The sequence below is a fragment of the Pyrus communis genome, chromosome 17, assembly GCF_963583255.1.
Source record: "Pyrus communis chromosome 17, drPyrComm1.1, whole genome shotgun sequence".
Taxonomy (NCBI): domain Eukaryota; kingdom Viridiplantae; phylum Streptophyta; class Magnoliopsida; order Rosales; family Rosaceae; genus Pyrus; species Pyrus communis.
Window position 1 is genome coordinate 4,483,687 of NC_084819.1, and position 17,822 is coordinate 4,501,508.

Sequence of the window (17,822 nt, forward strand, 5' to 3'; positions counted from 1 at the left end):
AGCCCTAAACTCCTCCACCAAACATCATAGAGGTAGCCGCCACAAACCGATGGAAGCTAGTGGGAAAAAACAACCCACTAGCAACAGTGCCAACAAAGGCAAGCCAAAAGAAAGGGTTGATTGAACACTCAAGCCAAAGCTCTACACACCTTCTAAGAGAAGCACGATAAATCGTGGTGAAGATAAGTGGGAGCTGATCCAGATTGTGGAGTCGATGAAGGATGAAGCTGATCCGAATTGAGGAATGTGAAGGTGGAAAGAAGAGGGATTAAATTTTGCACATGATGATTCTAAAATTAGCATTCAACTAATGTCAATTTTTATTGATGAAGAATTCGATACCAAATTCTTATAACATTGAATAAAAAGGTAGTTAATACCTATGATATTTGGCAAGGAATTTGGCAGATATGGACATATATGCATCGGTATTTTCTCATAAAATTAGTCAGCATATAAAGTCACGTATCTAATATCAACATTATACAATTATTATTATGTAAATCCTAGATAGATTTGGTTTCTAGATTATCTATTATTTTAGTGATTTTTTTTCCCATAGGATTGTACTTACTTGAAGGAAAAATTAATCCTCTCCTCTTGGTTTTTTTTTTTTTACACCTTCGATAACTATTGCATGTTCGTTGGGATTGAAGTTGAACATCTTGTACCCCATGTTCATACCAAAACGGCTTGGCAAAAGCGTTCATTAAGCACCTTCAATTGATTGCTCGATTGTTGTACATACGTACTAAGCTCCCGACCTCCACCTAGGGCCATGCAACCATGTTGGACTGCCTGAGGCCTGTCGCAACCCAACCTTATTTTGCGTTTCAGTTGATAACTGGATACAAGCCTGACATCTTGCATTTACGTGTCTTTGTTGTGCGGTCTATGTGCTGATTGTGCCGCCCTTACATACAAAATTGGGTCCTCAGAGAAGGATGAGAATCTATGTTAGTTATGATTCTCTTCCGATCCTTCATTACTTAGAACCTTTGACATGTCATCTCTTTACCACTCATTACGCAAATTGTTACTTTTATGAGACAGTTTTCCCATAGTTAGGTGGATATAAGAATGTTAACGTTTCTGAATAACAACACGAATTATCATGAATGACTCACACTATGTATCATTTAGATCCTCGGACCGCACAATCTGAAACCGAAGTGCGATGAATCCTAGATCTTTAAAGCGTTGCTGAAAGCATGCCGAATTAAATGCGGACCGAATTTAATGTTCGGCTTTAATAGGGGCCGAATTCAGTACAAGTCAAATTCAATGTTGATTAATATTTAATACATGCCAAATTTAATGCTCGGCTTATAATTTTTTCTTTTTTATATATGTAAGCACGTTGCTTATAGGCCCCTTATTTTCTTAAGTATCGGTCACTGAAACAACCGAATGGTTAAGAAAATAAAAGTGATTTGTTTTAACAAATAGAAATAAAAATGGCCGAACCATAATGGGAAGGAGGCCAACGATACTTTATTTCGAGCCAAGACCTTGCAAACGACCATTTTCAATAGGATACTGCTTCAGGTCTTGATGTGAAATAACAACAGCAATCTTTAAATTTTCTTGTTTTTCGATTGCAAAGTAATCTGAATTGTTATGCACTTGTTGTTTTTTCTTCCCTCAACCACATATCATCTAATCATTAATCATGTCTCTAATTTAAAAAATAAGAAATAAAAACCTCTCCCTCTCCCTCCCTTATTCACATTTCTCTTTCTTCCATATATACTAACATATGCCTGTACACTTTGTGTGTATGAACATATATTTTTTTTAGAAAATAAGAAAGAGAGAGGGAGAGAGAGAGAGAGAGAACGTGGGAGGAGTGAGGGTTTTTCGTTAAAACTCCTTTTTGTTTTTGGTTTTTATTTTTTTTATTTTTTATTTATAAATATTGGAGATATATTAACATCACCGGTAAGTGAGGCTTCAATAAAAAATAGTAAAATTTGAACTTGTGAAATTATATTATTGTCCATCAATTTTTTTGTGTGATAAAAGACTAAGTAGTCTTTTTACCCTCTTTTGGTTGACAAAGAGGGTTTCATTAATTAACACACACACACACACACACACACACACACACACACACACATATATATATATATATATATATATATATATTGTTATATCTTTCATATACACATAGTGTGTGAGCTTCATCTAGTTCTTTATAATTGATATATCCTTCATTTTACATTTTGTTTTCAAATAGAAAATATATATTTTTTAAATTATAATGAAACATTTAAATATATGTTATTATCATTAGGTAATAAATTTAGTTAAAAGAAAAACCACCTAAGCTTCTAAACGCTAAGTCTTTGCATGCTGCCCGACTAGCACATTTTAGAACCTTGTAACCAAATATGGTCTTTTTGGTGATAGGTTGAGCTTTTGTTGGAAGCGATTCCATCTTTGATTGTTCATCAATTTGGAGAATTTGTGAACTATTTGGCAAGGCGCGTGTGGAATTACTTGCCCGGTTTGTTCATGTTGAAATGGTCGGTCATATATTATACACCTATGAAATGTGTCTATTTCAACGTCACCGGCCTTCATATGCAAAGTTTTCCCAACCATTGAAGATAAAGAGGCAACAATCTAACAAGAAGGGCAAATTGATAGTAAATTAAAAACCAAATGGAATATTAACAAACAAACAAAACGTAGGGAAAAAAGGGTGGCATATTTGGCGGAAACCTTGTGATAGCATGTTACATCTTCTTGAAAAACCAAGCTCTAGTTGAATAATGATTTACCCAAAAAACTTATGGCATAGTATTCCAATGATTTTTTTGGTAAATCGCTAACTAACTAGAATTCGTCTTCATTACTAAGTAACTATTACATGGAATCAAGCTCTAATCGAATCCATGATTTACCAAGAAGCTAAGTCGAGATGCAAACTCTCTGATTAGCTTCTTGATAAATCATCGACCGACTAGAATTTACCTCCAACCATATCAAACCCAAAGATAACAATATTCATAGAACATCTGAAATGTTTGCAACAATAACCAAGTATATATAGAGGTCCAAAAGGCTCTCTATTTAAAGTTGACCAAAGGGGGATAGATTTGAAATTTAATCACAATCTACGAATTTATAGAAGGTCAATTATTATTTTAATATTGATAGATACGTGTTAATATATGATGACTAAAAGCTTACGTGCCGAGTAAATCAATTTAAAGAAATATCTATGCATGTTTAGTGCCTACCTTAATATGTTGAAAACACCTAATTCATACCTAATATAGTTATTCCTAATGACATGTTTAATTTCTAAATATGTATGTATGTTTGTACATATCCACCAAATTTTATATCAAAAGCTGTACCTTATAAACCTTGAAAGTCAATCTCATTATCCTCATTTGTATAATCCGCAAAATTGTAAATAAAGTAAATGCATAATAATAGATTTTGAAAGAAAATTAAAGCAAAATAAGAATATATTTGTCATGGTTGAAATCTATCACTAACAGGATTCTTCCATCACTTAACGTAATATAAAAGTTCATAAACAAGTTTGTATAATATGAGATGACAAAAAAATAGACCTTCATGGTAACCGAATAGCCCAAAGCAAAGTTTTGAGCCCAAAAAAAAAAAACCAAAGCAAACCCTAGCAACTACCTACCGCCACTGCTGAAAACCCGGTCGCCGAACGAACATCCCCAGCACGTAGAGCCCTAAATTTCGTCACCGAACACCACAGCGGTAGCCGACACAAATCGAAGGAAGTTAATGGGAAAAAGCAACAATACCAACAAAGGAAAACTAAAAGAAAAAGGTGATGTGAACACCGAAGCTAAAGCTCTACACACCTTCTAAGAAAAGTGCAATAAATGGTGGTGAAGATAAGCGGGTGCCGATCTAGATTACAAAGACGTTGAAGGATGAAGCGGATCCGGATCGAGAAATGTGGAGGTGGAAGTAAAAGGGGAAAGGGAAAAAGATGGAAGGAAGGAAACATGGGAAAGGTGGAAGGAAGGAAATATGGGAAAAAGTGGAAGGAAGGGGGAATCAGAAAAAGAGCAAAAAAAATCAAAGAAAGCTGATGCACAGGGGGTTGGAGGAAAGTGGTAAACAGGCCACTGAGTTGAGGAAAATGGAAACTGAAGGAGAAGGAAAAAAAAAAAAGGAGAAGAGAATGATTGCCACCGACCCTGGCCATAGCTAGGGTCGGCCGCTGCGAAAGGAATGAAATGAGGGACACAATAAAGTCACAATAAAGTCATACATCGGTGAGAAAAGCTTTAACAATAAATTTTGTGTTTGGATTAGAGACGAAACCAAAGATATGCATGGATGGGGGCATCTTTAAACAATAAAGTCACAAATTAAAAAGCACAAAAATATACTAAACAAAACACTTATATATTAGTCCATAAGGTTTTTCATATAACATATCATAATATCTATCGATGCGTTTTTATGTTTTGAAAGCGTTGCATGACAACCTCATTACCAATACCATCAAACATCTCTCTCTACAAAAATAATCATATTATCATTTATCCATTAGTCTCTCATACAATTTCACAATCAATCTTTATAAATTTCATGACCGAAAATGCTCTTTCAACAATAAAAATAGCATATGAAAGAGTTAATACTAATGCTACAAACAACTGAAAAGAGTACATTTTTTCTTCACACACAAAAAAAAAAAATGAGTGGGGGCATCCGCCCCCTCTGAGCCTAAGGTGGCTCCGCCCGTGGTTTGGATAAACCAAGCTTAAAGCTTTTATATTTTAACACTTGGTATGAAATTTTGCACATAATGGTTCTATGACTAGCATTCACCTAATGTAAATCTATGTCGATGACGATTTCGACACCAAATTATTATAGCATTGAATAAAAAGGTAGGTAATACCATGATAATTGGCAAGAAATTTGGTAGATATGGATATACATGCATCGGTATTTCTCATAAAATCTTTCTTTTCTTTTTTTTTTTTGAAATCATTAGTCAACATATAAAGTCATGTATCTGTTATAAATATTTTTTGAATTTTGATTGTGTAAATCCTAGATAAATTTTGTTTTAGATTATCTATTACTCTAGTGATTCTTCTCCTATAAGTTTAAATCATTAGTCAGCATATAAAGTCACGCAACCATGTTGGTCCACCGAAGGCCTATCGTGATCCAACCTTATTCTACGTTTCAGTTGATAACTGGATACGAGCCCGACATCTTGCATCTATGCTTCATTGGTAGTTCAATCTATGTGCCAATTGCGCCGCCCTTACGTACAAAATGGGTCCTTAGAGAAGGATGAAAATCTATGTCAGTTATGATTCTTTTTCAATTATTCGTTACTTAGAACCTTTGACAGGCGATTTCTTTACCGCTCATTAAGCGGATTGTCACTTTGATGAGACAGTCTTCTCATCATTAAGGGGAGATAAGAACATCAACATTTCTGGAAAAACAATGCGAATTATCGTGGATGATACCCAATATGTCTCATTTAGATCCCTGCACCACACAATCTAAAACTGAAATGCGAGTGTGTGACAAATTCTAGATCTTCAGAGCGTTGCTTAGAGCATGTTGAATTAAATGCAGACCAAATTCAATGTTCAGCCTTTAATGTAGGCCAAATGTAATGGTCGGCCTTTAATGCAGGCTGAATTCAGTACAAACTAAATTTAATGTTTGGCCAATATTTAATACAGGTTGAATTTAATGTTCAGCCTATAATTTTCATTTATTTTTTATATCATTAAGCACGTTGCTCGTGAATAACCTGGTAACACTGAGTAACCTAGTAACACCTCATTTCGTCGAGAAGACTGATGAGATGAACTTATGTGAAGTCCAAGTAAGGTTCGACTTTCAATTTGCCAAACACTGAGTAACTTTGTAACACCTTACTTTGCCAAAAAGGCTGATGATATGACCTCTTTCAATAAGGACTCAAAGACTCCTTGTCGACAGAGACTTGGATAAATAGTCAACCAAACCTGAAGCAGTGTTGTTACTCTAAACTAAAGATGTTCCTCAATCGCCTGACTCTACGACTCCAGTGTTGTTATTCCAACCTGAACATGTCACCAGTTGCCAACACAGTTCTGTTAATCCAAATTGAAGGTCTGTTGATGAAGTTAGGATAACATGTCACCGGTTGCCAACATAGTTCTATTAATCCAAAATGAAGGTCTGTTGATAAAGGTAGGAAAGTTTGTACTTTCTCAAAGGTTTAAGAGAGTTTCATGTAAAGCGAAGATTTGCGCAAACAATTTTGTGTGTTGAGTTCAAGGTCTTTTTCTTGTCGCACAAGGTCTTGTATTTATGGGGATATTTCTCAGCCATGAAACCCATCCTGATCGTGCACCTTTCTAACAACCCCATCCAATTAGGAATTATGTAAACCTTATGCCGACCATTAGGAACCACATGCATGCAATTCCCCCTTATCTCCAATTTCCAACTCTGATCACCAAGCCACCAACATATTCTAATCTATCCCACGTTTTTGGAGAGTGATAATGCATGCAATTCAACTTGATTAGAATATTTGGCATCTTGCCAAAGATATTTGGTGGTGATAACTATCCCCATCTTTGCACAATGTTTGAACTCCTTTTTTCAATTGGAGTCAAGGATATAATTCCCATATAATTCAAACCAGGTGGTAAAGAAAATAATATTAAGTTTAGATCATTTAATATATTATTAAGAGATAATTATTATAGTTAAAATCACAATTTTATCCCTTGATAATAATTAAAAATTATCCTGACAATATTCTCATCCAATAGCCAAGAATTCTACCCATCCAACTGTCTCGATGGTCTAATATTGGGTACGAACGGTTTGATTTTCAGAAGAAATAACGTTAAAAAGATAGTTTAATGGGTTGCGGTGGCGAGTCATGGCGGCGTGGGAAGAAGTGTAGAGAGGAATGGTTGGAGATGGGATATGGTGGTGAGCCATGGCAGCTTGGGAGGAAGTGTAGATAGAAAAGGTTGGGGAAAATGAAAGGGCGAGGCTGCGAGAGATTAATGTGAGGGTGGTGGGCCATAGTTTTTATATTTTATTTTGTTTTAAAACTTTATTTTTTCAGTTATTTATTTATTTTTTTTATTTTTTTGAGCTTGATATATAGAAACAAAAAATTTCATTATATTTCAAGTAACTTCATTAGTTTTTAAATATGTTAAGAAGAGACGAAATCATAAAAACAATTAAAGTCCAGCCTAAAAACATGGAAACAATGTTTTAAAATACCAATCATAACCTTGTGCCTTGTTTGGCTGGTAGTATAAGTGAGCGGATAAGACTAATAATACGAACTCAATCGTTTGGCGTCATCCAGTATTAAATTGGACTAGATTAATTTAATACGATCCGCTTGTTTTATACGCCGTACACCCGCGTAATAAAACCGTCCAAAAGGCCTAGATTATTAGTCGGGTTCTTTTTGCTCTCTCTCGCGCGAGCTGGCCTCTCTCTCGCATTCATTCACCATTCTCCCCGTCTCCTTCTCTCGCTGGCTCTCTTCTCCTTGTTTTCTTCTCTCGCCAGCTCTGTTCTCTCTTCATCTTCGCTCTCTGTCTGATAATTAGAGACGCCCACTAAGACATAAAGACCAGTCGCACTAACCACTGCTTCTCCCTCTTCTCACAACATTCGAATCATTAGTTGATGATATTGGGGAGATTTGGTCATCTGGGTGTTTGAGCTTAAGTGGGATTTAGGTTAGCTTTTTGCTGCTTTTTGTGATTCAGGTATTTTTCCGCTATTTTCCATATCGCAGGAAATCATTTCTCAAAGGCTGGGGTTTTCAAATATGGGAAGGACAACACTCTCATTTCTAAGTACTTTTCCCCGCACAGCAAAAGATAGCTTAAAGGTAACATTGTACTTCCGGAAGATGGCCTAAAGTTACTATCCTAGTAGAGATGCTAAGGAGATTCTCTTAAAAGCGGACTCTTTATGAATTTTCTATCACTTCTTGTTTTTTACATAATTTTCGTGCCAACATTATAAAATATTATGTCAAAAACATGAGGTGAGAGAAAGTTTATGAAGAATCCCACTTTGAGAAAATCTATTTGGCATCTCTCATAGTCTCATACACTGGTTATTTGTTAATTTTGAATTTCAAAAGTATTACCAGAAATGCATATCTTATACTTTATATGTTTTTTTAGAATTTACTTGAATTTTTTTATGAAGAATTGATTTAAATATCAAAAATATTTTCAATTATTTTATAAGTACTTTCAAACGAACCTAATATCCCAGAGTTAATTCTATTGCACCAGCCTTCTTAAACTCCCCTCTCAATTTTTCTCCCACAAAATGGTCCAATTCACCCTCCATCATATTCAGCACACAAACACACGCCATGGATTCGGATTCAAAATACAATATTCCCCATGGATTGCCAACTAGATATTGGTTCAGTAGTATTTCTCTTCCAACGTTGAAATTATCCCGATTTCAAATCCCCTTCTCCCACTAATAAAAAGATTAAAAGAAAATTGTAACCATTTGAATTTTATTTTAAGGGTAACATTCATGACAAGCAACATAAAGCCATATGCAGAGTTGTGAATACAACATATATCATTACTTGTAGCACTACACTCCGCCCGTTATCTAACAATTATTGTACTCCAAAGCGTTTTTCATTGGAAGTACATTCCAAATGGGGAAACTACATTCAGAAAGTACATCCAAAGAATTCATGGTCTAAGTTCTTCAAAGAAAGCAGGAAACACCCCTGAAATTGAGCAACTACTTAGCCCAGATTATTACATACCAAATTTGAACAAAGGGAGAGACGCATTTAGTAATCGTTCTTCTAACATCGACTTCTATGCAGTATGCCCCTGTACAAAAGGAAATTCACAATTAATTACAGTATAGCATGAGTTTCTAAACTTTATCAATGTCCACAAGCAATAAAAAGAAAGTTAAAGGACAAGTGCCACTAACGTCGGCAGACGTAGTAGTATTGTTCTTGGTTGTTTCAATGAATTCTGTGACACAAGGCATAGTTATTTTTCTAGTGAGTGGCTGTTTTGTTAGTCAGGAATCTAGGATCGGTACTAATCCTTTGCAACAAAAAAGGTCTGAAAGATAATGTAATTCAACTGTGAATTGAAGCAATAGAACTGACATTTGGCCCTCCTATTTAGGTTCTCCTTCCGAGAAGAATTTTTTTGCATTATTTCTATTCAATCTGCAATTTGCAAGTTATTCACTTGCTCTGCCAGTGACAGTCATTTTCCCAAGTGATCAAGCACAGCAGTCACTTACTATTTTCATTGTTCTCCTTTATCCGATGCATACAAGACCTAACCTATAATACCTTCAGCACGTCCGGAGCCCCTTACAGATATACAGCAGAGCATATATGTGGGTAATATCTATACAATCTTATAAGAATAATGATTGAAGGTTGTGAAAGGTAAAGCCAGAAAGTGCTAAGCGGAACTTGCAAATCATCCAAATCATCATAGAGGTAAAAAATCAGAGTCATAACAAGAGAAATGAAAAACACCTGACCCTTGCAGAGAAAAAGTACCGACTGAGTTAGTCTTATTTGGTGGATTTAGGATCGTTCTTGGAAGTGTAATCAGGAGGGGAATAGATAACAGCTGCGGCCATGGCTCCAGGAAAAACCACATACTTGGCCAAGGCTGCCAGTTTCGTCACTAGTGGCTCTCCCCTCATCAATACCATTCCTCTGCTTAGATCAGAGTCTGTAACACTTCCTTCAACCAAATGCATGCACTTAAACTCAAATGTCCAAAGACACACAATAAAACTAAATATAAAACAAAGGTAAAACATAATATTTTCTGGAACCTAAAAATTCCCACTTTCTAGAAACCTTTAGGCAACACCAGAAGTAAAAATTTCTTTCTGGTTTTATTTTCTCAAAAACTAAATGCATAATATGTAGACCAAAACACCAATATTACACTAATAAAATGAATAAACAAGAGTAACAACATGTGATTGCAAACATTGAAAAATCAGCAATCCATTTGGAGTTCCAGGGGGGTAATTTCAGTGTTCATATCTGAAGTCAATCATGTGAAAGTGTATACAAACTCAAACAATAATCCTCTGTAATAGCCTACCATATCACAAAATGTAATATCAATTCTTTTAATCCAGTTCTAGTGCCATCTTAGAACAGAAGAGGACACTGAGTTCTCATTGAAATGTCTTGGAACATCCATGTTGAACAGAAGGATACATTGAACACAATATTCATTTCAAATACATGGTAAATAGGTCCTACACATAACATAAGTTGGTAATCTTGACCCAACAACAGACCACCACCAAAAAGAAGTTTAAAATCAAAACCATATCCAGTAACGGACCAGATAATAAGGGGGGCAGCTACAGAATCCCATTAAATCTTAAAAAAGTTTCAAGCTTTCTAAAACGAGAATATAGCGTGAATACATGTATAATCTAACATCATAACTTACTAACTTAAAGCATTCTGTCCTTTTTGTCACTTTTATGTAATTAATGGTGAAACTTGCAATCCAATCTCAAACTGTATGTTACTCTCTGCCGGGAAGGATCATCTCACCAGTTTACGAAATGGAAAGAAGGTTGATTTCTACGTAGCTAGGTATCCAGAACATTTTGCTGCTACAATGGCAATGATCGGTAAACTGAGCAACCTTAATAATTAATAGCATACCAAACTCTTTTTTTAATTGAAGAATAGAGGATACCCGAGTCTCAAGATACGAATCAGATATCATTTCTTTGGGACATTAGTTTGCACATAAAAACTCGAGGACTTAGAAATACAGTCACAGTGCCAATGTTATTTGGGAGAGGACATAAGGGTGATGTCTATGAATAATGCCTTCTGTCCAGGACCTCTTAAGGCACATTGCACTTTTTTCATAAGCAGATAAACCTTGAAAATGTAAATTTCAATACAAGACTATAATTGAGCACTAGAATAGAACTAAACTGGTAATGCAATCATCACAACGATGATCGTTCGTTTGTTTGTTTCTCACTGCTGCCAACTGAAACAGTTTTGGTACTCCCAATTAAGTAGGTTATGTTCTGTTTTTTTCAAACTAACCGAACCAATCCCATTGGCAAAGTGATCAGCTTTACTTGGCTGGTTTGATCGGTTGAGGCCTGAGCCCACTGTTTTATATATGTTCTTAAATCTTCAAACAATTTAGGCTACAAACAAACAATTAGAAATTTACACTAATCATCAACCTAAACACCTTAAAAATGAATCCATAAATTCGAAGCAAGAAACCAATCAAACAATTAACCAAAAGCATACAAACCGAAAACAAGAACAAAAAAGCAAATAAACCAGATAGAAAATCATTTTGAACCCAAATAATACTAGTAAATTTTAACGCTCGAGCTCGATCTGAATTTTAAAGCATGTTAAATTCAGTTAATACTAGTACTGACAAAAAAATAAATTGCTTTGCTCGATTTCAAAATTCATTTGAAATTTTTTTCAATTTATTCTTTCCCCTTTCCAGAGAAACAAAGTTTAATTATTAACGAAATTTATAAATACAATAGGAGTGAAAAATAGAGTATATGATTACCAATTAAGAAGGAGAAGATGAAACCGTGGTGGCGGTGACGGTGGCGGTGGTGATTGAGAGGAGGGGTGCGGAGGGCAGATGACTGGAGATGGCCAGAGGGAGTGTGTATGTAGGCCCGCTCTAGTCTCTAGATCCTGGGATTTGTATCGTGGTAAAATTCTATTTTGCCCCGCAATTTCCTGTACCCACCCCCCAACTGTTCTTTCCACTTCACCAAATATTTCCAATTTCACCATAAAATTGAATTTCAAGAACAAAAAAAAACGCTTTTCCGGTTAATAATAGAAATTGATGGATCATTTGAAAATGTTTTTAAAATGATGAAAATATTTTTGGTTAAGTATTTTTGGCCAATGCCCTGTCCATGGTGACCTGATGAGTGAGAGGTGTGTTTTCCGTCGCATGGACAAGGGCTGTCGTTTAGGGGTAGCAGAGGAAAATTGACCTAGAGAAATTTTATTTGAACCCATATAATCTCTTTCTACATCTTACTTTCTAGAACCATATTTTTTTTTTTAATTAAACTATTAATATCTTTTTAAATCCAAATTTATTACCTAAACTACCCTCACAAATTCAATTTAATATGTAAATTTATCTTTACACTCATTTAGAAAATAAAAACATAAGATCATGTATTGCAATTCATTCAAGGCTTAGCAATTAAGTCAATGAGGTTTACAACAATATGTGAGTGATGATTTAAACAAGGTAACTGGCTCATCTGCTTATTTGACTAATTCATCACTCACATATTGTAGTCTCTCTCTCCAATGTCATTTCATCCATAAATGTTCTGCAACTCATTTAATCTTAATACAAAGTAGGTTTGTGTAACTCGATACTCAATTTTCCTGTCAATGATTGATTGGGCAACCTTTCTCTCTTGTCCTCTCAACCTTTCCCTGCTATCGATGTTGTTGTGAAGAAAGCTGGGATTGATCTTTGCAAATTATGATTTTTGGTTTTATTGTTTTTTCTGTTGTAAAGCATGTCTGATCACTAATCAAACTACTTTTTATTTTTATTCGACCCAAATATTGTGTTCAATCTTGATTGAACTTTAGCTTTCACTAGAAAATGTGGGGTTGAATGCATCTATTGTGAGCATGAATAATTTCCCCAAAAGGTGGGGAAAATGGTGGTAGGAACATAATCACTCTCAAATGTAGCAATTCAGATATCATGTACTTGAGCGGAGTGAATCCAACAAAATCACCAATCAACATATGCATCGTATCAGTAATCAAAAATTGAAAATTTATCTATTTTTTCAAATATTCAATAAATTAAACCATACAAAACCTAAAAATATATGACGTGACCCTACCGCGACAATAATTGATTTATCTTCACTGTATAGAGGTTGATCTCCAGAAGCAGGGTCAAAAATGGCCAGCCTCTAATGAGCAAAGAAACAATCTCCAGAGGTTGATCACCAGAAGCGGGGTCAATAATGGCCAGCCTCTAATGAGCAAAGAAACAATCTCCATGCTGGCATAGACCACTCCAATCAGGTCCACGGGGCTTCAATCTATCAAATCCATTCATGCAGACTGATTACCTGATTGGTATTGAAAATGAAACAAAACCCCCCAAAATTTTTAAATTTAGAGTAGGATGGATCGCTTACCTTTAGTAAAGTGCAGGAACGTTGGTGGTGCGGATGGACTGGTGGTCCAGCTTGATTCGCTGGATTTGAGAGCAAGAAAAGGCTCTCCACTGCATTTTCCCTGCATTCAATCATCAAATTGTACTTCGTTTCAATTGATTTCTGCTGAAATTTTAAAAAATTAATAAACATTTCTAAAAATAAAGTAAACTTCAAGCTATAGACAGTTTGACTTGAATGGCTTCAACTAGAGCTAAGTAGGCTTACAGTGGGTGGTGAACCAAAGGGATAAAAAGCTCGTTTGGATGTGATTTTAAAATAATTAAAAACGCTTTCAGTGAAAATGTTTTGGAACAATCCTTAGTAAAAATGTAAGTAAATTTTGAAAATACACTTAAAGTGCTTCCTGGAAGAAAGCATTTTAAGTGCATTTGGAACCAAAAATACATTTTCTCTAAAAATATTTTCAGTTATTTTAAAAGCACATCCAAACAAGTCCAAAAATACTGCAATTTTCAGCTTCTTACCAAAGGATAGACAAAGCACGACAACATGTGGCGAACCAATTCTTCAATCGAACTGCAAGGAAAAGTTGCAGGACAAAGATATTCACCTATTAATTTAGATCAAACCAGTAAAAGTGCCCACGCTCCACTGCGGGGTTTTCAAACCATAAGCCGGATGAGCTATAAATCATTTCCACAAAAAAAGAAGATACAGTTTGGATAACAGCACCTGGCAATGAATATACTCAAAAAAATCCCACAAAACCACATTCACAAATACATATTTCACTGCAAGAAAGATACCGCACTACTCTCGTCTTAAACACAAACCTCTTTATCAATTATCACAAATAAGCCATTGTAAAGACTATTTCCACATCACAGTAAAAATAAAGTGCAGGAAGTAAAGCTCATATTTTTAGCAGAGGTATTTTAACAGCTATTTTGCAAGTGGTTGATTGGCCCGATGGGGAGGATATTTCTCTTAGCCCCGCTGCATCCCGGGTTCAAAGTTCTAACCATCCCCCGTTCCTTTGGTGTGGTTTACAGCATAAATAGCACGTTTTAATAACTAAAAACATCAATTCTGATCATCCCTGCCAGTTTAAGCACAGTAAAGGCCAAATTTAATATGTCCTGCCTTCGGCCACCCAACCCCAGCATATTCTTATACAAAATCCGAGATTAAGTTCCTAACTGAAACATTACCTGTCTTAGCTTTTTCTGTCCAACAACACGCATCATGATAATTCCCCCACCAATATCAACCAAAGGTAATTGACACTGACCCACTGTCTTTTTTTTCTCCAAAATCTTGCCAAAATTCATCAGTTTCACTTCATTCGCCGTCTTCGGCATCATAGTCTTGCCTACCAAACAATCAAAAGGGCAATCCAAGAAAATCAAAACAAAGCTGCAAACAGAGTGAAAATCATATGAAAAAAGGAGCCAAATTACAAATTTGTGACTAAATCCACAACTTCTAGCAAAATTCTGATTTCCCAAATCGAAATTATGTTGGGATTTCATTAATTATTAATAAATCTAGCTCAAGGTTCAATTTAACAGATTCTACAAAATTTGCTAAAATTCCGATTGCCAAGAATTCAAATTTCAAACCCAGATTGGCATAAACACCAAAATCAACACAGAAATTCCAAATTTTGCGAACCCAATTAAATCGAAAAAAACAAAATTGCATGGAAATTAAGTAGTAAGAACGGGACTTGCTAATGGAATGTACATCCATTGTAGACCGAAAGAATATAAACTCTTTCACCAACTAAAGAGGACAAACTTTTTCTAACTTTTAATGTTTAGGCTACTCCATGTTCTCTTAGTATAGATAAAATCGTTTGTTTAAAAAAAAAAAAAAAAAAAATCCCAACTTTGTTACTGACAATATACCTCCATCGCGTACTGAAAGATGCCAAATTCTATCACCAAGGAGAACAAACTTTTCCTAATGCTTAGGCTTGGGTGGCATGTCTAAGCATCTGTGTAACCCATACATACATACATACATACATATATATACCCACACACACATACATACATACATATATATACACATACATACATACATAGATATATACACATAAATACATACATACATACATACACACACACACACAAACACATATTAAGAAGGTAAAGCTAGTGAGAAGGTGATCCACCGTGAAAAACATGGTTAACCACCATGTAAGACATGAACCAAAGAAACCCACCACTGAACATATCTATAATCATTGAAGAAAAACATTTTACGTCCAGCACAAAGCAAACAATATTCGAAATTTCAACAAACCAAAATAATATGCAGATAAATAAATTTATTAAAAAAATAAATAAATAAAAAAGTCGAAATTTCTTTTATGCCCAGCAATGGAACCATACGAGATTGTGTAGCTACAATGCAGCAAACACCATCAGAGGATGGGGATAAATAGAATAGTTATACGCACAACGAAAACAACTAAACATGTAAATTCAAAGGTCACTCGGAACATACTAAAAGTAAAAACTAAATTGCATAGCGATTGACATCTGGATTTACCTTGAAAGTGGCCTATGATATATCATTAATAAAAGCCCCGAATTCTTAGTCCACTCCGCTAAATTTGAAGGAGCTTTTGCTTTATCAATCAGAACCTTAAAACAAAACTTGTAAAAGTATGATAGCAATGAAGACCTGGTAAATTTATTACATATTGTTTTAAATACAAATTGAGACTTGTGGGAAAACAAAAAAAAGAAAAAAAAAGTATCAAATATCATATTATATTTTGACAACACTTTGAGATGGTATGAAGTCACCTCATCTAATTTTATGACAAATGGGTGAAATTCGTTAAAGAAACTCAACAATGGGTAGAATGTTTAAGTCTAATATGATGAAAGAAGTGATGACGTTATAGTTATTTCATCAGGAGGCGTTAAAACCATGAATCAAGAGGATTACAAACCAGGGATTTCAAATATTTTAATTATAAGAAGACTTGTTTGCAATACTGAGAAAAAGCTTTTTATTGTTGATAAAAATGCGCACGACACCGATGGAAGTTTAAGGTGTACATAAGAATTGATTCCCCTGAAACAATCATTAGCTCAAAAGAACCAAAATAAATGAGAAAAAGTTGCCATGTTAGTTTAACATTTGCAAATTATGTAAATAACCCAAAACACAAACAACTTACATTTTCACAAAACCACCAAGGAAACAATTCACGATGCATTTTGGCATATAAATGTGAAGAATGTTCCCGCTTCATCAACTCTTCATGCTCATCTAGGTAAGTAATTGTCTTGTCATAATTGTTATGTACAAACCAATGTGCTACCTCTATGTCCATTTTGTCAAACGACTCCCCTCTGATTGGTTCGCTAAAGGGTCGTGCAATTTGGGCAAAAACAAAAAAAATTTCACTTCTCACACCTCCGTCATTATTGCATTGTTGTCGGTTCAATGTAGTCTCAACGTCTTGTAGGTACATTGCACAAAATGTAAGCGACTCAAATGCGACCCATATCTCCACAATTGATCCTTCGAGCTTTGCCCTGTTCCGTACACTCTTTTTTAATTCACCTAATAGTTTGCATCAATAAACAAAATATCATATAAAATTAGTCAAATCGTACATGCATCATGAATTAAAGTATTTATGGCGATTATATACCTTTCTATCGGATATATCCATCGATAGTTGACGGGTCCGGCTAGAAGTGCCTCCTCTAGCATGTGAATCATCATGTGGAATATCTCGCCAACAACATAATCAACTTCACCATGTCTTCAGGCAAGAGGTGTCGAATTCCCACTGATAAAAGGCGTTAAAGTATGACATGACAATCCTGACTCTTGAGCCCAGAAAGTTTGCCTCCATCCACGTTTGCGCAATGGCCGATGTTTGAAGCATACTCATCTGGAAACTTTACAGAAGATAGAAACTGCAAAAACTCTTTGCTCTTATCCGATTTCACCAAAAACGATGCGAGCTTCTTTTTGGCTATGTCTCTGTCTCTCGCCATTCATATACCTAGTCTAATCCCCATTTTTTCCAAATCGATCGGAGCTTTTATTGTGTCCTTTGTTTTTCTCTCAATGTCTAGTATAGTTTCGACCAGTGTATCAAAGACATTTTTCTCAACGTGCATTCCATCAATGTTGTTTCTCAATTTTAATTTGGACTAGTACGGGAGCTCGAACAACCTTGTCTTGTGTGTCCAGTTTAGATGTGTGTTTGGCCTTGTCCTATTTACGGATTTTCCTAACAGAGCAAAATCCAACGAATTCGCCTGAGCCAAAATTTCATCGCAGGACCATTCTCTGGGTCTTGGCCAAAACTCTGTGTCATTGAAGAAGACTGTCTCGTTCTGAAGCCACTCGTGGTCCCACAATAACCATCTACGATGCCCTAGGTAACAAAATTTTCCCGCGTGCCAACTGGACTTTGCGTTCCCTTTGCAAACTGGGCATGCGTAATAGCCCTTAGCGCTCCACCTAGACATCATAGCGTATGCAGGAAAATCGTTTATAGTCCACATCATAGCATATGCATTGTGGTTGCATTAACCACAATGCAT

General features: G+C 35.4%; 1 long non-coding RNA gene across 1 annotated transcript; it reads right to left on the reverse strand.

Annotated features, from left to right (window-relative positions):
• Nucleotides 1–8,530: 8,530 nt before the first annotated feature.
• On the reverse strand, nt 8,531–11,759 carry LOC137722924 (uncharacterized). The gene is made up of 3 exons (XR_011066814.1): nt 11,622–11,759; nt 9,560–9,773; nt 8,531–8,885 (listed from the first exon to the last, which is right to left on the reverse strand). It is a non-coding gene; the product is annotated as an uncharacterized lncRNA (long non-coding RNA).
• Between the last annotated feature and the right edge of the window lie 6,063 nt (nt 11,760–17,822).